Genomic DNA, 21,806 nt, shown 5'->3' on the forward strand with positions numbered 1-21,806 from the left:
TTTGGCCAAAAATGCTCCCTAACTGTGTTTCTAATATCACTCAGGAAGATGTCAACAAAACAGTGTTTGAACTGTATCAGAGGTTCACAGAAAGATTTTCAGTGCTCCTGAAAGTTGATTTACCATTTTCTTGTCAGTTATTCTCACCTTTATAATATACAGTGTTTGCAATGATTCACGGATGTTTAAAACAAAAATTCACTAATTTTCTCTTCATCATACCAAATTTTGGTCCTGTAGTTTCTGAACCATCCCTTGCTTCAATTCAAATATACTATGGATATTTTAACAGGGTGCACAGCCAGTGAATTCTTTTTCTCATTTACAGCACAAACAAATGTTTTCTGTCTACATAGTAGATGGACCACCATTACTCTACGTGCTAGGGACACAACATGCTAGCAGGTAAATGCAATAAGATGTCAAAACCCAAAGAATTGGAGTGTGTATTAGGTATTTGGAACCAAATGGAAAGTATGAGTCCATTCCAGTTAATTCTGCTCTCTTCTAAAAGATGTTAAAGTTTATAAAAATGTTAGCCATTTGATTTTTATAAAACTTTAGGAATTATGTTTAATAGTTCTTTTATTAAAACACTAAAGAAATGGTGAACCATGTTATTGCAGTAAAGTACACTAGTAACATTTATGGATGCTAACACAATACTAAATATTAACATGGCAACCTTCTAAATATCTAATTTTCAAATCAAATTTTGGGAAAACGTTGATAATATACTGAGCCCATTCAAGAAGTATTGCAGACCCCTTTATCTTTTATTTCTAGGTGAATAATTCATCCCTCTGAAGCAATTTGTGCTAAGATCTATTATTATTTTCATATCCCATTGATATACAACATTTGAGTCTATCCATGGCTCCAACAAACCGTATTTAAGCTAATGTTGGTATTCACTGTAATCATAAAGCTTTTAAACATCAAAGTCAAAAGCCAGTCTTAGTCTTTTGTAAAAGGTGGAACTATCCTATCTATTTGTGACCTTTGAAATGTATTATACCTATTGGGAGGGAGTGGCAGCTGACTCCTCACATAAAACTCAAAAAAAAAAAAAAATCACTGATGAATTTTAAAACATCCTTCCCAGCTCATTCATCAGTGGCCCATCTAGCCAATACAGTAAAGCAGAGAAGATTAGTGTTCAGATAAGCCTAGGTTACAAAAGAGAGAATCTGTGATTCAACCTGTTTTATTACTGAAATAATTCATTTCTAAATTATTTGTCACTTAAATTTGGTTTGGTTTTTCTTAATTTGCAACATGAATTATCATATTTTAATTCTTCCAAATATTGAACAGAGAGTTAATGCCAAAGCAAAATTACTCTTAAAACACTTTTTTTGTTAGCTATTAGACTTGCCTCAAATAAATAACTCTTCTATTATGTTTATATATAAGAAAGTACGTGCAGTTCCTCAAGTAAGACACAAGTTAAAAGAATTGTTTTCAGCTAAAGAAGCCACAGTTCATGCATGGTGGAATAATTATTTCAACCACAACCACAACCACAACAAAAACAACACTCAGAAATATTTGTTTAACAACTTACATAGCTATGTTTTTAAATGTCAAACAAAGCAATCTTTGAAAGTTATTATTTAGTGGGAGGGGAAAAATACAGTACTTAACAACATGGCTAATACTAAAATCACACAAGTTATTTAATTTTAAGATAGCATTAACAGAAGCTCTTTAAACAAATTCAGTACACTGTCTTGCTTAATGGAGCATGCATTCGTATATGTTCAAGATAATAATACCTTCATTCAATGGTTTAAAGAATGTCCAAAGCATTAAAACATTGACCCTCATAGTATCCCAAATAGTAACACCAATAATCTCTATCGATAGATATAGAAAACAGGATACAGAGCTAAAATGAATAAAAACCCAAGGATTTAGCCCAATACTTTTGAATGCATCCTTGGTCTCCACTCCTTTATCACAATGAAATCTAAACTCTTTAAATAACATAAACTCTAAGAGACATTTCCAAAGAATTAAGACAGATATGGGTCTTTGTTTTCATGAATGCGTTTCTTTAATGTGGTCATAATTGTCTCCTTCAAGGCCTTCTTTATAGTAAGCCTTGTGGATTATTTTTTAACATACATTTTCTTGACCCCTTCTTCCTACTCTATATTTTAAGAGTTCCAATGTAATTACCATGGGGTACTGCCTGGACACTGGAATTTTTTTAAAAACTCCTCTGGCAATTCCATGTACAACAACATTTGGAAACAACTATTCTAGGCTGTATTTTCTGGATAAAAATACAAATGTAGTCAAGTCTGAATTTTTTCAGATAATTGCCTTAATTCTTCCTTTCACAAAGTAGTGTGACATCTGGGCCTCACCTAAACAAACTAATGGGCCAGAAATACAGTTTCTATATGATATTCTTATTTCTTTATAGGTGAACTACATATGTAATACATCATCTCTAAGTGACATAACCCCAACATTCTAAGGGAAGGTCATCAACATTCTTTGATGTGGACCCAGTCTTTCTGGAATTAGCTAATATTATCTTTACGCTTTCCTACACTGCACCTATCAATAGTATTCCCCTCTTCTGCATCTAAAATGGTGGTGACTGTTTAAGGCCTGGCCAGATGAAAAGCTCTTCACAGGTAAGTCGCAGGCTGGCAGAGCAGCTGTTGATGTTGATGTTGATGTTGCTGTTGATGTTGATGACTGTTAACTGCAGTCACTTCAGTGCTTCATCTTCCTCTAAAGGGCACATGTCTTCCAGCATATTTCATTCATGCTCTCAGTTCTGCTCCATGGGGTGGGGGGGCAGGGAACAAACTAAGTCTACTCAACCTTCCATTAAGAACTCTTTACAGTTTGACACAGTTATCATACTTCCTTTCCCACTTCTCTTCACATTTGCTAGAAAGATTAAAGATAGATGCCATCAACACCAATCAATGCCTGTCTAGAATCTAATTACCCTTTCTATCAATCATTCAATGTTTCAGTTAGTGATTTCTACATTTAAAATAACACCGGGGCACCTGGGTGGCTCAGTCGGTTAAGCGTCTGACTTCGGCTCAGGTCATGATCCCGTGGTCCAGGAGTTCGAGCCCCATGTCGGGCTCTGTGCTGACAGCTCAGAGCCTGGAGCCTGTTTTGGATGCTGTGTCTCCCTCTCTCTCTGACCCTCCCCCGTTCATGCTCTGTCTCTGTCTCAGAAATAAATAAATGTCAAAAGCCTTTTTTTAAATAAAATAATGCCAAAGATTAGTGATTTAAAACAATTCATTATTTTTACTTTGCAATGTGTGATCTGACTGGATTTATCTGTAATTCTTAAGGTATCCTAAGTGGTTTCAAGTCACATAGCAGATGGGTATGTAGTCTCTTAAAGTTTGAGTAAGATATACATCCAGTGTGACCTCTTTACTGTCTTAACTGATCCTTGTCCCCTCTTTCCACCTGCCTTCTCAATCTCTTAGAGAGTCATCATTTGGCATGGATCTTTACCACTTGATGGTCCCAAGGTTGTCATATCCTAATGTGGCAGCTAACTTCTAAGAGGCAGAAAGCACAAAGTATGAGGACATTTAAGGGCTCTGCCCAGAACTGACACAATGTCATTTTGGTCATACTTATTTTACTGTTTAATGTAGTCACGATACCTGCCCATATTGAAGGGGGTAAAGAGATATAATATCCATTTCTTGATGGGATCACAATACAGAAGAGCAACATGTGATCAAAGATACTGTTGTGATCATCCTTGAAAAATATAGTTTGCACCATTCAGCAAACTTTTGATGAGTGTCTTTATATCATAGGAACCAGACTGGTTTCTCATGATTACAAGTCATGGTTTCAACAAGTTATTTTAGCAGCTGAGTCACGTACCACCTCCATCCTCTAGAATCTTTTTCACACAAACTTCTGCCAAACTACTACATGATTTTTATATTATTATCTAAAAAAACTGTATTTACAACTTTGCTTCTATCCCTATAAAGTTTTATCCAGTTCATCCCACCCATTTATTCTAACCTGAAAGTATAATTCTGAATTGTATTATCTCCTGGACTCTCATCACCTCAGAGGTGTTTCTTCTATATTTTCTATAAACCATTCATTTGTCAATTCAACACATATTTACTGAGTACCTTCACAGTCAAAGCACGGACATAAATATATACGTTGAACGGAACTTGAGCAATGATTCAATTATTTGTCATTATTATCCCACATCTCCCTAAGGCTAATACTGACTCATTAACACATACTGAATACAGCTATTTCGAAGGGGCTGAAAACTGTACAAATGTATTATCTGCTTTTTCTATAGCTAGTTCACAAGCAAAGCATAGGAGACTTTGTCAGATGCCATGTTCGCCATATTTGATCTATGGCAGCAATGTCCCATCAAGAGGAAGGCAGGAAGGAACAAAGAAAATTGGGTTAGTATCACTGCAAACTCAAATGGATTCCAGTTGATCACTGCTTTCTATTTTAGATTGTTAGATAATATTTGTCTTATAAAATGTTTTATTTTATAATCTTTGAGATTAACAATTTATTTAATTTCATTTGCTATCCAAAAGTACCAAAACCCATGTGCAAAGAGTCCCAGATTGGGATGTTTTCATTCATCAAAAGCTCTTAATAAATATTTATCGGGTATGGATTACTGGTTTTAAAAGAACTAAAATTTAATTAACATACTCAATTGAGCATAAATCATTGGCCTTAATGATCCTGAATTTGATTACTTTGCTTTAAGTAATTATCTTAATATTGCCTTGTCTTAAGTCATAATTAATAACAATGATTACCGTATAATAGGTATGCCCTTTACAAGGAGTTCTAATTGGTACAAGAGACAAAAAAGAAACCTTTCTATGAGACTCCTATATTTAAACACAATAAAATGGTTTTACTGCTATATTCTCATACAAAAACTTTTCAGATAAGTCAAATACTTGAACTTTGAAAGCACACAATCTTCCAAGATATGAATCTGACACATAAATTTGGTTTCTAATAATGAGCTTACTTGATTTGAAAGCTTTGTTTCTGGATTCCCACAACTATTTGCTATAAACAATTTGGTATAAAGGCAAATATATAATAAATTATTTCCAGTTTCATTATCACCACAAACCGTCTAGTTTTAGAATTCTACTGAATCAGATCACTGCGGTAAAGCTGTGCTGTATTTAGGTCTGGTACTTTACCATCACATGAAAACTCCATTCAACAAGAATTCTAGAAGCTTCCTATTGTTGGAGCTTTCCTTATTATGTAAGACCCTTTCATCAAGAAAAACAGAATACTGATAAAGTCTGTTTTGCTGCAAACCTGTATACATTTACATCCCACTGTCAATTTCACCTTCAAGTATTTCCCAAATACTAATTAAAGCAGACAACTCAGTAAGTAACTTGCTTGAAGTCACTCTATTTTTCTTAATTATGTAAGCCCACCACAGATAGTTAAGAATTTTGATGATACCTAATAAATGTTACTATCTATAGCATTCTAAGTACTCAAGCTGTTTTATTGTATTCTGTTTATTAACATATGGGGAAACTAAGTCATAAGGTTTAATAGCCCTCTAAAAAGGTCAGAGATGAGTCATTAATTCTATCACTAAAATTAAAGCCTTTCCAGATTCTGTTCATGAGTCCTACCTACCAGATCATAAATTCTACTTTTAAAAATCATTAAATTATCCTTTAGCTAAAGTGACAGAACAGTTCCTTTTAAACCTATGGCTCTTTGGTTCAAGTGCCAAAATAGAAGGATTTGTCATAAAACCACAAAAAGAACTTTGATTAAAGAACCCCTAATGAAGATCTGACATTTAATCTGCTCTTTTATTGGAAAAGATCTTTAAATATTCTCTCCTTATAAATTCATTTCATATTCATTTGGAATAGTACTTGATCATAGGAACGTGACTGCATGCTGGTACTAAAAGAAGGTAATTAAGCAATATGTTCTGTCAAGGACATCACCACCCTGTAACATCCATCATCCCACTTGGATAGTTAATAATTTCAGTAATGTTGCCATGACATTGTAATGAGAACATTTCATATCCTGCAGCTCTTTGTCAGTTGGACCTGCTCTAAGGTCAAATGCTGGCAGCTTTGTAATAAAACTTTCTCATATGTTTGCTGTGCCTCATCTGAGGGGCTTTCCCCCCATATTAGTGAAGAAAAATGCCAACTGGACTTGGGCTCCTAAAGATAGTCTCTCATATACCGAAGACCTTTGTGAACATTCTAACAGCTGCATTGAGAAAAACAATATTGTATGAATTTGTACAAAGGAGCAAAGTCAGAGAGTATCATTTTCTATTAATACAGATATGGATATGCTAAAGTAATATGCTAAGAAATAGAGCCATATTTTTAAATGACAATTTTAAAATAAACAGGTCCATGAAAGTGACTTACAGTGGAAGATCTAATAGCACTTTTTCCTTGGGAAATTTCCAGTTGACTAGATATTTGTACAAAGCCAAAGAAAGTTCCAAATTTGAAATTCTACTCTAGACTGCATTAAACTCTCATCCAAAGCCTCATCTCAACAACAAGCATTAAAAGCCGAAACAGGTTGAAAGAATAGCCGTAAGAACTTGGATTTCTGAATTCTAGTCAATGGCAGAAGTATGTGTATGTGTGTGTGTGTACAGGGACGGCGGGGGGCAAGGGGGGGGGGTTCTTCACATAAAGATAAGAGCAATCCTGTATCAGAAATAAGTCATGGGTATTAAAAGTTCAGCATAGGGAATATAGTCCGTAATACTTCAAGAATTTTGTATGGTGACAGAGTTATGGTAATAACTACACTTATGATGAACAGTTGAAAATGTATATAATTGTCAAATCACTATGGGGTACACTTGAAATACTATGTGTCAATGATACTTTAATTCAAAATAAGCAAAAAAAATCTATGTCCACATTAATAGTATTTTTCACTGACCAAAACAAAAGCAATAGGTATTAATCTGCATTTGTGGCTTTAAATTAGACTATATAAGGAGAAATGTGAGCCTTCTGAACCTCTTTGAAGACAAAAAAGAATTCTGAATTGGACCATGAGGTCCTTGCAATGTTTATCTTCAAAAAAAAATCCACAGAAATAAATGCTTTCCAGTGACCCCTATGTGAACACAGCCACTCTCCCAAGATTTTCAACATTATATTCAGAGTCTTAAAATTTCAAAACACTGAAGACAAAACACTAAGTCAGAAAAGAGATGTAGGAAAACAGTTTTAACCATATTGTACTTATCAGTAAGATAAGAATCTTGCTGATTTACAAAGAAAGAATAATCTCATAAAAGACTATCTCCAAAATACACAAAGAACTCTTAAAATTCAATAATAAGAGGAGAGCCTGGGTCAATCAGTTAAGCATCCAACTCTTGGTTTTGGCTCAGGTCATCATCTCATGTTTGTGGGTTCAAGCTCCACACTGAAAACTAAATAGGGCTCCTCGCTAATGTGCAGAGCCTGCTTGGGATTCTCTCTCTCTCTCCCCTTTTCTCTCTCTCTCAAAATTAAATAAATAAACTTATTTTTTAAGTTTAAGCCTCAAGAATAAAACAACCTGATTAAAAAATGGCCCAAACATCTCAACAGACAATTCATCAAGAAAAGATGTACAGATAGCAAATAAAACGTGATCCGTATCATATATCATCAGGGATATGCAAACGCAGACAAGATTCTTGTTTACACAACTATTAAAACAGCTCAAAGCCAAAACACTGAAAACACTCAATGCCAGTAAAGATGTGGAGCAACAGGAATTCTCATACATTGCTGATGAGAATGCAAAATGGCACAGCTACTTTGAAAGAGGGTTTGGCTGTTCTAACAAAACTAAGCATACACTTAAAGCGATCCAGAAACCATGCTCCTTGGTATTTACCCAAAGGAGTTGAAAACTTAGGTCCATACAATAATCTGTACCTGAGTGTAGCAGATTTACTCAAATCACCAAAATGTGGAAGCAACCAAGATGTCATTCAGTGGGTAGATGAATTGCTAGGCTATGTTAATATCCAGACCATGAAATGCTATTCTATCTATGCTAAACAGAAATATGCTACCAATCCATGAAAAGAGACAGAGTAACCTTAAATACATATTGCTAAGTGAAAGAAGCCAGTTTTGAAGACCACATACTGTATTCCAACTATATGACATTCTATAAAGGACAAAAGTATGTAGACATTAGAAAGATCAGTAGTTGTCAGGGGTGGAAATGGGAGGAGATGAATAGGCAGAGTACAAAAGATTTGTAGAGCAATGAAAATACTATGCATGTATTATATTAGTGGATATGTATCATTATACATTTGTCCACACCCACAGAATCAACACCAGGAGGCCACCCTGATGTAAACTACCAACTCTAATTATAGTGCATCCATGAAGATTCATCCTTGCTTAAAAATAAATTTTGTGTAAAAAGGACCACGTGGTGAGTGATGTTGTTAATGGGGAAGGCTGTGCATGTGTGAGAGTGGAGGGTATATGGGAAATCTCTGTACTTTTCTTTCAATTTTATTACAACCCTAAAATTGATCAAAAAAAAAAATAAAATCTTTAAAAAAATAAAAGTAGGGGGCACCTGGGTGGCTGGGTTGGTTAACCATCCGACTTTGGCTCAGGTCATGAACTCACGATCCATGGGTTCCAGCCAAGCGTCAGGCTGGGTGCTGACAGCTCGGTGCCTGGGAGGCTGCTTCAGATTTTGTGTCTCCCTGTCTCTGCCCATCCCCTGCTCTCGCTCTCTCAAAAATAAATTTTAAAAATACATTAAAAATTAAAAAATGAAAATAGAGCCATCCATAGAATTTTCTTGCTGAGCTTACTTTTGTTCAAATCATGAATAACTCTGTCTTTCCAGGTTAGGGTCAAAGTTTAAGGAGGTTTTTTTGTTCTGATTAGGATTTTGTTATCCACAGGAAGAAATGAGATCAAGTTGGGTCTCCACTTAGATTCATCATGGCAGGAGTCCCAGTAGACTACAACTGCTCTCACTTCTCACCCACCCAATGGACCATGTTCCACAAAGACCACTTCTTATCTGCGAACCCCCACTTCCTAACACAGTGCTTGGCATAACCAACTGTAAGTGTTGAATGAATACTGGTGAAAAGAGGTGGAAAATTTCCCAAGGTCAGACTCTGAAAGAAATTGTTAAAACGTGAAAACTGTTGGAATTGGCTAAAAGCGAAACTATAAAAAGGAAAAGAAACCTAGAATCACCACTGATAGGAGAAAAAGTTAATCATATATGCTAGGTAGAACTGTTCACTTTATTTCAGCAATCATCATTTTTTTTAATTACCATAAGCTTTGGAAAGTCATGTCTTAATAGACACAAGTGTTAGCCTATGAAACATATATATCATCTTAGGACATATGTCATTTTATAAAAGATATATTATTGATCCTGTTTATTGATATGATCTCAACACCTCTGGATTATGAATAAAACTTTTCCCCACCTTTAACCTGATATTCTGATTCTATTGGGATGGGTTTGTACTGGATACTCTGTTCTCTTAATTTTTAATATAGAATCGTGTTTTGTGTTCAAGAAACTTAGTGTCATCTTTAATTTCTTCTTTGAAAGTATTTTCAAGATGATACCAGCTTCGCTGTACAGAGGAGAAACGTAAACTTGGATTCTTATATTGTTTTTGATTACCTTTCTTCTTCCTTTAACTGAAAAATAAAAATCCCCCACTTATAAACACTTTCACAGGATTAATTCCGTCAGTTACCTCTCTATCAAGGAACAAAGTCACCTTTAGCAGATGACAGAAAATAAAATAGATGGTGGCTATGTTTATTCTCTGATACTGTTACCAGACCCCAAAGGAACAGGAGGAAAATACTGTGCTTCCCTTCCCCGAAAGCAACAGATGTTTGTCTCGACAGAAGAAAAGGCCACTGCTCTTGAGCACCTAATCCACCTTTAAATTCTTTCTTTTTCCCACTTTGCTTCTGGCTCTGTACTCTAACATTTATAAACTTTCCATATGGCAAAGCAGATGAGAGTCCCTTGGGGCATATCTTGTAAATACAAAATGAAATATCATAAGTGATAAAATGTTATAGTTGTCTAATTCTTAAAGCTTCAAACATTTCCCATGGTCTCTCAACTGTGGCCTCATATGTATAGCCGCAAAACCACCCTCCTTTCTTTTGAACTGGAATAATTTACAGATTCTTTCCAGAATTTCAACCTTCAATTTAAGTAGTACAAAGAAAACAACATCTCGATGGGGGAAAAAAAGAAGTGAAATATTTCACCTGGAAAACAATAAATGTGTTCTCTATAAGGTGAATGAATACAAAATAGTCCAAAGCTAAGAAAAAACTTCATGTAAATTTAAGAGGAGGAAAAAACACCAAGTATCAGTGGGCTTAAAAGATAAATCCCAAAATAAATCCCTGAAAATCCATTCACATTCTTAGTATTTAACCACAATCGAACAAGATAATACAGATAAGCAAGTAAAATCATCTAAATTAAGTCTCTTAAGTTTAAAAAAATCTGAAAACAATACTTGACAAACTTCTGGAAAAAAGTGAAACACCTATCGCCTGAAAATAAAGGTGGCGGTGAGGGGGCAGAATGTTGCAGTAAATATTCACTATTCATTTTACTAAAAACTACTATATAGGGAGGAGTTAAGATGGCAGAGTAGTAGGGGGACCCTGGACTTTCCTCATCCCTCAAACACAGCTAGACTGACGTCTTATCACTTGGAACACCCAGGAAATCCATCTGCAGAAGGGCCCAGTGATCTCCTCAGTTGGAGGGACAGAGCTTGGTAGTGTTTGGAGCTCAAACTCTGAGGTTCTGTAAGGGCAAGACTTTCCCAGAGGGGAGCCGTGGTGTGCGCTCCTTGGGAGGAGGGAGCTGGCCCCGGAATGCATGTCGTGGTGTAGAGATCTCTGGGGCACACTGGGAGAGAACATTGCCCTTCCTGGAGTACTTTTGCAAGAGGGTATATTGCCTCCCCTAGGGCCAAAGACACTGCAGGCACCAGCCAAAGGCCTTTCATCAGCAGGGGACAGAGGTGCACTCAGAGGGAATATAATCTTTGCAGCTTTTAACAGTGCTGAACCATAGATTCTGTACACTGTGCAAGCGGAGGACTGTTTTCAGGGACAGAGGTCTTCAGACACAATGTGGAGAGGCTCTACTCAGAAGGAGGAAGGCAGGCCTTCCTGCTTTGAATCCCAGCCACGTGCCAAAGAAAAAATGCAAGAGAGCTGTGGCGCAGGGTGAGCTGACTACCCTCACTATTCTGTGACAGCTGCCTGAACAGCATGGGGTGTGACATCCCTAGTCCGGGATGAGAGTCTGGGGTGGCACCATTTCCCCCCAACACCAACAAGGTGGTACTTCAGGGAGCATCACAGCAGCCCCCAGCGGAGGCAGAACCCACTGACACCCAACCCCTACTCCCATACCTGGCAACTGCTTATTTACTGGAGGAAGACAGTCTCTGAGCCAAAGCAGAGGACATCTCCACAAGACCAAAACAGCCAGCCCCGCCCCCGTATACATCCAGTGTACTGAAAACTGAGTGTTACAAAATCACACATGCAGTTCTTTTCTTTTTTCCTCTTTGCTTTCTTCTTTTTATCTTTTGGAATCAGGCTTATAGTTTCTTATTTGCCTTTTTCATTTCCTTTTCTCTCTTTTTTTTAATCATGCTTTTTGTTCTTTTCCTCTTTTCTCCTCTTCCCCCTCTTACTCTTCCCCCCTCCTCTCCCCCACTCCCACTCCCTCCTCCCCTCCTCCCACTTCCTCCCACCCCCACTCCCCCTCCAGCTCCCCCTCCTTCTTCCCTCTCTCTTTCTTCGGAATCAACATAGTTTTTTTGATTATCTGGCAGTTTTTTTGCCGTTGTTCCTTGTCCTTTTCTCTTTTTTTGGCATCAGGCTTTTTTCACCTCTTTTTTCCAGGACTACTTGAACAAAAAAATCAAAGCACAACTAGTTAAAGATCCAAACACTCCCCACTACAATCAAGGAGGAGCTCTGCAGAGGACTGACCAGTGGGGAAGAGCAGCCAAAACACAACAGTAGAGTGCACACAACATATACCAGAAACACTTCCTGAAGTGCCAGGCCCTAGATATTGCACCACACCTTTTTACTATAGCAGTACTCTCAGGTGGGGAAACATAACAAGCTTTTGAAATATGCAAAAGGCAGAAACTTGGCCAAAATGACAAGACAGAGGAATTCTCCCCAAAAGAAATGTCAAGAGGAAATCACAGCCAGGTACTTGCTCAAAACAGATATCAACAATATATCTGAACAAGAATTTAGAACAACAGTCATAAGACTATTATCATGGATTGAATAAAGGCATAGAAGACACCAGAGAAACACTTGCTGCAGAGATCAAAAACCTAAGACTAGTCAGGATGAAATAAAAAATGCTATAACTGAGGTGCAAAACCAACTGGATACAGTCACAATGAGGACTGAAGAAGCAGAGGAGACAACAGGTGATACAGAACATACAATTATGGAAAATAACGAAGCTGATAAAAAGAGGGAGAGGAAATTGTAAGATCATGATGAGAGCCTTAGAGAGCTTAGCGTTTCCATGAAAAGAAACAATATCCATATCATAGGAGTCCCAGAAGAAGAAGAATGAGAAGGGGGAAAAGGTCATTTTGAAGACATTATAGCTGAGAACTTCCCTAATATGGGGAAGGAAACCGGCATCCAAGTCCGAGAAGCACAGATAACGCCCATCAAAATCTACAAAATCCGGTCAACACCATGTCATATCGTAGTGAAACTTGAAAATTATAAAGGTAAAGAGATTTCAGAAAACAGTTAGGGACAATAGGACCTTAACCTACAAAGGTAGACACGTAAGGTTAGCAACACGTCTGTCCACTGAAACCTGACAGACCAGAAGTGAGTGACTAGGAATATTCAATGTCCTAAATGGGAAAAATATGCAGCCAGGAATTCTTTATCCAGCAAGGCTGTCAATAAGAAGAAGAGACAAAGAGTTTCCCAAAAAGGAAAAAAAAAAAAAAAAAACCTAAAGGAGTCTGCTTAAACCAGCCAGCAAACAATTTTAAGGGGGACTCTGAGTGAAGGAAAACAAAGACCAACACAACACAGACTACAAAGGACCAGAGAACATCACCAGAAACACCAACTCTATAGGTAATACAAAGGCACTAAATTCATACTTTTCAATAATCACTCTGAATGTAAATGAACTAAAGGCTCCAATCAAAAGACCTAGGGTATGAGAACGGATTAAAAAAAAAAAATCCATCTATGTCTGCCTACAAAATACTCACTTTAGACCTAAAGATACTTTCAGACTGAAAATAAAGGGATGGAGAACCATCTATCATGCTAATGGTCAACAAAAGAATGCTGCAGTAGCCATGCTTGTATGAGACAAACTAGATTTTAAAACCAAAACTGTGACGGGAAATGAACAAGGTCATTACATCATAATTAAGGCATCTATCCATCAGGAAGATCCAACAATCGTAATTATTATGCCCCAAACTTGATAGAACCCAAATAAATAAATCAATTAATAACAAACATAGAGAAACTCATTGATAGTAATACCATAATAGTAGGATGCTTTAATACTTTAATTACAGCAAAGGACAGATTATCTAAGCAGAAAGTCAACAAGCAAACAGTAGCTTTGAATGACACACTGGACCAGATGAACATAATGGCTATATTCAGAACATTTCATCCTAAAGCAGCAGAGTACACATTCTTCTCTAGTACACAATTAACATTCTCCAGAATAGATCACAAAAACTGCGTTACCAATTTGCCCATAACAGGTACAAAAAAAAAAAAAAAGGTATGATGCATTTTTTTTTCCAGATCACAATACTATGAAACTTGAAATCAACCACAAGAAAAAAAATTGGAAAGCCCTCAAATACATGGAGGTTAAAAAACATCCTACTAAAGAATGAATGGGTTAACTAGGAAATTAAAGAAGAACTAAAAAACAGATGGAAGTACATGAAAATGAAAACCTGACAGTCTAAACCCTTTAGGATGCAGCAAAATCAGACCTAAGAGGAAACTGCATTGCAGTTCAGCACTATCTCAAGAAGCAAGAAATGTCTCAAATATACAACCTATTTTTACATCTAAAGGAGCTAGAAAAGGAGCAGCAAATAAAGCCTAAACCCAGCAGAAGAAGGAAAATATTAAAGATTACAGCAGAAATAAACAGTATAGAAACAAAAAACAAAAAAAAAATAACAGAACAAATCAATGAAACTAAATGCTGGTTCTTTGAAAGAATCTACAAAATTGGTATAAACCCCTACCCAGACTTATTATAAAGGAAAGGGAGAAGACCCAAATAGATAAAATCATGAGTGAAAGAGGAGCAATCACAACCAACACCACAGAAATACAAACCATTAAAAGAGAATACTAAGAAAAAGGTATATGCCAACAAACTGGGAAATCTCGAAAAAATGGACAAATTCCTAGAAACTCATGCACTACCAAAACTGCAACAGGAAGAAATAGAAAATTTGAATGGCCCACATCCAGCAAAGAAATTGAATCAGCTATCAAAAATCTCCCAACAAACAACAGTACTGGGCCTGATAGCTTCCCAGGAGAATTCTACCAGACATTTTAAGAAGAGTAAACACTTATTCTTTTGAAGCTATTCCCAAAATTAGAAATAGAAGGAAAACTTCCCAACTCATTCTATAAGCCCAGCATTGGCTTGCTTCCAAAACCAGACAAAGACCCCATTAAAAAAAGACTATACAGACCAATTTTTCTGATAAACATGGATGCAAAAATTGTCAACAAGGTACTAGCAAAGCAGATTCAAAATACATTAAAATAAATATTTACCACGATCATTTATTACTCTACTGGTTCAATATTAGCATATCAATCAACATGATACACCACAATTTTAAAAGAACTACATTATCCTCTCAATGGATGCAGAAAAAACTTTTGACAAAATACAGCATGCTTTCTTGATAAAACCCGCAAGAAAGTCAGGATAGAAGGAACATTCCTCAACATCGTAAAGGCCATATATGAAAGACACACAGCTAACACCATCCACATGAGCTTTCCTCCTCAGGTCAGTAATACGAAAGGGACGTCCACTGTAACCACTGTTGTTTAACATAGTACTAGAGATCCTAGCCTCAATAATCAGACAACAAAAACAAATAAAAGGCATACAAAATGCAAAGGAAGAAGTCAAACTTTCACTTTTCACAGATGATAGGATACTGTACATGGAAAACCTGAAAGACTCCATCAAAAAATGCTACTAGAACTGATGCATGAATTCAGAAAAGTCACAGGATATGAAATTAATGCACAGACATGGGTCACATTTCTATACATCAATAATGAAACAGCAAAAAGAGAAATCAAGGAATTAATACCATTTGCAATTGCACCAAAAACCGTAAGATACCTAGGATTAAATCTAACCAAAGAGGTAAAAGATCTGTACACTGACAACTACAGAAAACTATGAAAGCAATTAAAGAAGACATGAAGAAATGGAAAACCAATCTATGCTTGTGGATTGGAAGAACAAATATTGTTAAAATGTCTGTAATACCCAAAGCAATATACAGATTCAATGCAATCCCTATCAATATAATACCAGCATTCTTCACAGAGCTAGACAAAAAATTGTAGATTTTATTTTCTAAACATAGGGCCAACTAATCTTCAACCAAGCAGGAAAGAATATCCAATGGAAAAGACAGTCTCTTCAGCAAACAGTATTGGGAAAACTAGACACTACATGCAGAATAATCAAACTAGACCACTTTCTTACACCCTACACAAAAATAAATTCAAAATGGATAAAAGACTTAAATGTGAGACAGGAAACCATCAAAATCCTTGAGGAGAAAACAGGAAACAACCTCTTTGGCCTCAGTCACTGATACTTCTTACTCATCACATCTCAGGAGGCAAGGAAAACAAAAGCAAAAATGAACTATAGGGACATCATCAAGATAAAAACTTCTGCACAGTGGAGGAAACAATCAGCAAACCTAAAGGGCATTTGATGGAATGGGAGAAGATATTTGCAAATGACCTATCAGATAAAGGGTTAGTATCCAAAATCTATCAAGAACTTACCAAACTTATCAAGAACACTCAAAATACAAATAATCCAGTGAAAAAAAATGGGCAGAAGACAGGAGTAGACACAACTCCAAAGACTTCCAGTTGGCTGACACATGAAAAGATGCTCAACATTACTCTTCATCAGGGAAATACAAATTAAAACCACAATGAGCTACTACCTCATACCTGTCAAAATGGCTAACATTAACACAGATGTTGGCAAGGATGCAGAGAAAGGGGAACACTTTTGCACTGTTCATGGAAATGCAAACTGGTGCAGCCACTCTGGAAATCAGTATGGCATTTCCTCAAAACATTAAAAATATAACTACCCTATGACCCAGCAATTGCACTACTAGGAATTTATCCAAGGGATACAGGGATGCTGTTTTGAAGGGGCACATGACTCCAATGTTCTTAACGGCACTATCAACAATAGCCAAAGTATGGAAAGAGTACAAATGTTCATCGACTGACAAGTCTATTGAGAAAATGTTGTATATATACACAATGGAATATTACTGAGCAGTGAAAAAAAATGAAATCTTGCCATTTGCAACAACATGGATGGAACTAGAGGATATTATGTTAAGTGAAATAAGTCAGAGAAAGACATCTATCGTATGATTCCACTCATGTGGACTTTAAGAAACCAAACAGATGAACATAGGGGAAGGGAAGGAAAAATAAAATGAGGGAGGAAGGCAAATCATACGAGACTCTTAAATACAGAGAACTGAGGGTTGCTGGAGGCTTGGTGGGTGGGGGGATGGGCTAAATGAGTGATGGGCATTAAGGAGGGCACTTTTTGGAATAAGCACTGGGTGTTAAATAACTGATGAATCACTGAGTTCTTCTGAAACCAGTACTAACTTACTTGAATTTAAAAAAAATCTTTTTTAATAAATTAAAAAAATTAAAACTACTAGATGGGCATAGGTTGCCCCTGTGATGAGCACACCTACTACAATTATAGGAACTCTACTAATTATGCTGTATCGAATGAAATGGAATTGCGATCAGTGGCCAATAGCTCAGGAAAATATTTTCTATTACACATAAGTATTAAAATGGTTGTATTGAAGACAGCGTTTCAAGAGCATCCATAGATCCAACAGATTTGCCCTCAAGTTACAAACTATTTTCTGAAGGAGAACAAAAATGCTCATGGCTCTATTTTTCCTTTGTAATATTGTCCTAATGAACATTGTCTCTTTGTTCAATGACTTTTCACATCCTAACAAAGTGGAAAATTGAGATTGTTCAGATGGAAGCAGATATTTTGCCTTAATTATCTGATTAAGTGTTTCAAACTTCTGCTTTGCTATGGTTATGTAGACTTGGCCTCTATGTACTCAAGTTTGTTTTTTGTTGTTTTTGTGAGAGAGAGAGAGAGAGAGAGCATGTGAGTGTGCGCAAGCATGCACGTGGAGGAGGGGCAGGGTGAAGACAGAAAGAGAAAAAGAGAGAGAGAGAGAGAAAGGGGGGGACAGAGAGAGGGAGGGAGAACCTTAAGCAGGATCCACACCCAGCACAGAGCCCAATACATAGGGCTCAGTCAGAATGGTGAGATCTTCACCTTAGCTAAAATCAAGAGTTGGGCACTTAAGCAACTGAACCACTCAGGTGCCCCTGAAATGAAGTTTTTTGAGTCATTTAAATGATTTTAATCCTTGTTAATATAGCTCATCAGGTTTTTTTTGTTTTGTTTTGTTTTTTTAGAAATAGGGTAATTTGTGCATTTTCTCTTAAAATTAATATACAGTGTTTTAAGGTGACAACTTTACTAATATGGAAGATAAAAATATAAATGTGATTTAGTCCCCACCCACAAGGAATTCAGACATACAGAGTTTCATGTAAAAACATATGAACAGTTCTGTAACTATACTTTTTTTTCTTTTTTTAATGTTGATTTTTGAGAGAGAGACAGAGCACAAGTGGGGGAGGGGCAGAGAGAGAGACACAGAATCTGAAGCAGGCTCCAGGACTTAGGGCTCGAGGTCACAAACCACGAGATCATCACCTGAGCCAAAGTTGGACGCTTAACCAACTGAGCCACCCAGGCACCCCTATAACTATTCCAATACTATAGTTACATATAATTAAGGTTTGAACTGTAACAAAGATCTATGGGCACCCAGAAGCCGGAGATGCTGGTCTATGCTATAGTCATATTAGAGAAGGTAAGTTCAAGTCATTTATAAATTTTATCAATGCTGTGCATACGTTTACAGAATTGGTGATCAAACTAGAAACCAACCCACTCATTTCCAGTAGACACTTAGCATCTCATGGTAAAATGGGCTCTGGCCAAATACCCATAAATCTTGGATCAAATAAGCTGGACCACTGCAGTGTAATAAAAAGTGTATTGGGGATTTTTTTTCCTAGTTCATAGCACAGAGCTCCTACAACCCTTGGAATTTCCTGAGTAATAGGAGTTTCTTTCATTTTTGCTTATAAACCCCTTCAACAATACTTGAGTTTACTGATAGTGAAATGATTAGAGCTGGGTCCCTAGGTATCTTCAGGATGGGGGCTGGTTGCCAGAGGCATCAACCACGTGATTAGAGGGCTGGAAATTTCAGCCTCCCCCACATTGATCTCTGGAAATGTGAGACATGCTGGGGGTTAAGTTTAGTCACCAATGATGTCATCTATCATGCTAACGCAATGAACCCTCTATAAATACTCCTAAACAAAAGGTCTCAGAGAACTTGTGGGTTATTGAATACATCAAGAGGCAGGGAGGGTGGTAAGCCCAGAGAGGTCATAGAAGCCCCACTTGACCCCCATTTCACACGTTGTCCAACACATTTCTTCTGGCTTTTCCTGGGTTATACCTATATAATAAATCAGTAATCATGAGTGAAGTATTTTCCTGAGTTCTATAGGTCTAGCAAATTACTTTAACTGGCATTCATGGGAATCCCCAGTTTTATAGACAGGGCAGAAATGTGGGTAGTCTGAGCAGCCCCCATGGGGCTGGCATCTGAAGTGAAGACAGTCTTTTGATACTGAGCCTTTCTGTAAAGTCTGACACAAGCTCTGGGAGTTAGTGTCAGAAATGAATTGAATTGTTAGACTCTCTGTTGGTGTCAGAGAACTGGAGAATTGGTGTGAAAAGGACACCGCATTTTCAACGTCAGAAGAAAAAAAAAAAAAACCTCTCAGCTACATGAACTTTAGCAATTCCATTTCAGAGTTCATTCTGCTTTTAGACATGAGAAATATGATCAAAAGCCAAAAGTTTCTATGCTAAACTGATTAGCTATTCCTCCTCTGAGATTCAGTATTGACCATATTATATTACAATTTTCTGATTATTGATCCACCTCCCTCCCCTACAGGAACATGAATTCCTGAAAGGTAGGAATCATGTGTTACCTTCATTTGCCACATAATGGGCAATCAATAAATACTGGTTTAGCAAAAGGAAGAAATTTCTGATGGGAACCCTAACATCTTAGCTCTAAGCAGAAGCAAATTATCATTTACATAATCATAACCTCTCCTTCAAACTGTAATGAAAATTGAACTAGAGAACATTTGGAATGCCACAATAACTCTTTGCACCTGGGCAGAACCTATAAGACTATTTACAATATCTGAAAAAGTTATAGAATATTTATGTCTATAATGCACTGAAAATACTAAATGCTAATGAGCATAAGGAGTGAGTGAAAGTCTCACAAACTGCTGGAAGAAGTACAAAATGGTGCAACCACTTTTGAAAACAGTTTGTCAGTTTCTTATCAAGTTTAACATATTGTTACCATAAAACTCAGCAACCACACTCCTGTTATTTACCCAACAGAAACGAAAATATATATACATATATACACTTGCATGCAAATATTATAGCAGCTTTCTGCATAATCACCAAAATGGGGAGGGGGGAGCCAAATTCTATCAACTGGTGAATAAACTGTGGTACATTCATACAACTGAATTTTACTCAGCAATAGAAAGGAACAAACTACTAGTACACAACATGGATGATATCAAAAACACTATGCTAAGCGAAAGAAACTAAAGTCAAAAACACACAAAGCGTGTGATTTCATTTATAAGCCATTTTGGAAAAGGCAAAACTAGGAAGAAAACGCAGATTAGTGGTTGCCTAGGGCTGGATATCAGGGAGCATACGGATTGCCAAGAGGCACAGGGGAAATTTTGGGGGTGATGGAAATGTTCTATGTCTTGATTATGGTGGTGGTTAAGAATTACATACATTTATCAAAACTCACTAATGTAATCATTTAAGAAGGAGGACTCTTACCATTCAGAAATCATACCTCAATAAACCCTGACTGTAAAAAAAAAACTGCCATCTGCCATTTAATCTTGCTATTTCTTAAGTCAGAAAATATTTGAAATATCACTCCAAGTTTTGGGGGTTTGCCCTTATTACATGTTTCCAGGACATGGAAATAGAGATTTCCAGTAGTAGACATTTCTAACTTTGTATAGTATCAACCTGAAACATGAAATTACAATAGTACTTTTACTCTATTATATCTTGCCATATTAAGAAGGTTGTGATTGAGGGTGGAGGTAAAGTGAGTCCCTTTTACAATTCTATTATTTGATATTTTATTCTAGTAAATAAAACCAAAATATTTTATCTTTAGATATGACTTTACAATCAACCATGAGACCAGATGCAGGAGTTTCATTATTTAAACCAGCTCCATCCATCAGTAGGAATAACTGAAGAAACTTTGCAACCCAGAGTAAATATTCAGGGGTCTTGGCCAGAGTTTCTAACATTCAACAGCACCTCTGAAAAGCATCGTCACCCTTTAGAACGTATTTAGTTTGATGCAAGTTCTGTAGGGTTTCTCCTCCAAATCCATCAATAGTTTCTTTATTAATATACAACTATCAGAATTCCTCAACTAATATTGACAACACAGACAAGGAGAAAATCTGTGTTAGAAACCGAAATGGCACAAAACTTTTCTGACTAAGGGTATGGACTTTCAAATACTGTTTACCCTCAGAACCTCAGAATTAGAATGGAATGCACTCTCCTCTAAAGTATATTCTTCTTCCAATATTAAGATGTCTACAGAATTCTAAGTAAGATATTTTAGGTATTAGTTAACCACTACCAATTTTCAAAAAGCAGAAAGAAAAGGAAAGACACAAAGAAGGAACTCAACTTTTTCCAAGTGGAAAAATACTGCTGTACATTCTAAATAATGGCCTGAGAGAATTCATGCTTCTCTGTAATTCTGAACACAGCCTCTCTAGATTTCAGGATTTAAAGGGAAAAAAGGAACACAGATACCTGAAGCCCTGTAATAATGATTTATCTTACCATCTTACATCCTTGTCCCTGACAGATTTTGACTTATTTCCACGTTAAAGTAAGGTGATAGGCTTCTCACCTGATTCTTTCCTTTACCACCAAGAACAGATCATTCATTTTCCTCAAAACCAAGTTTCCTTCTTCACTCTATTTCTGCCAATTACACGATTATTTAAAGCAGTGTAATGTCTGACTCTTCCACATCCAATTCCAACATGCCATCAGCTCCCCAGCCCTTCTCTAGGAATGTCTCCACACCACCTTTCTGCCTTCACCACACTTCACCCAGGCCA

General features: G+C 36.7%; 1 long non-coding RNA gene across 3 annotated transcripts in view; it reads left to right on the forward strand.

The window, feature by feature from the left end:
- The first annotated feature begins 2,567 nt into the window (after positions 1–2,567).
- Positions 2,568–21,806, forward strand: part of LOC122237609 — a 32,898-nt gene continuing 13,659 nt past the window's right edge. The window contains exons 1-4 of one of the 3 annotated variants that reach the window (XR_006216192.1): positions 2,568–2,651; positions 4,337–4,448; positions 8,385–8,493; positions 8,981–9,146. This is a non-coding gene — a long non-coding RNA (uncharacterized LOC122237609). Of the gene's footprint in view, positions 2,652–4,336; positions 4,449–5,348; positions 5,424–8,384; positions 8,494–8,980; positions 9,514–21,806 lie in introns of those variants that run through there. The other 2 variants (XR_006216190.1, XR_006216191.1) reach the window with 2 other exon arrangements.

The sequence above is a fragment of the Panthera tigris genome, chromosome B1, assembly GCF_018350195.1.
Source record: "Panthera tigris isolate Pti1 chromosome B1, P.tigris_Pti1_mat1.1, whole genome shotgun sequence".
In the NCBI taxonomy this organism is placed as follows: domain Eukaryota; kingdom Metazoa; phylum Chordata; class Mammalia; order Carnivora; family Felidae; genus Panthera; species Panthera tigris.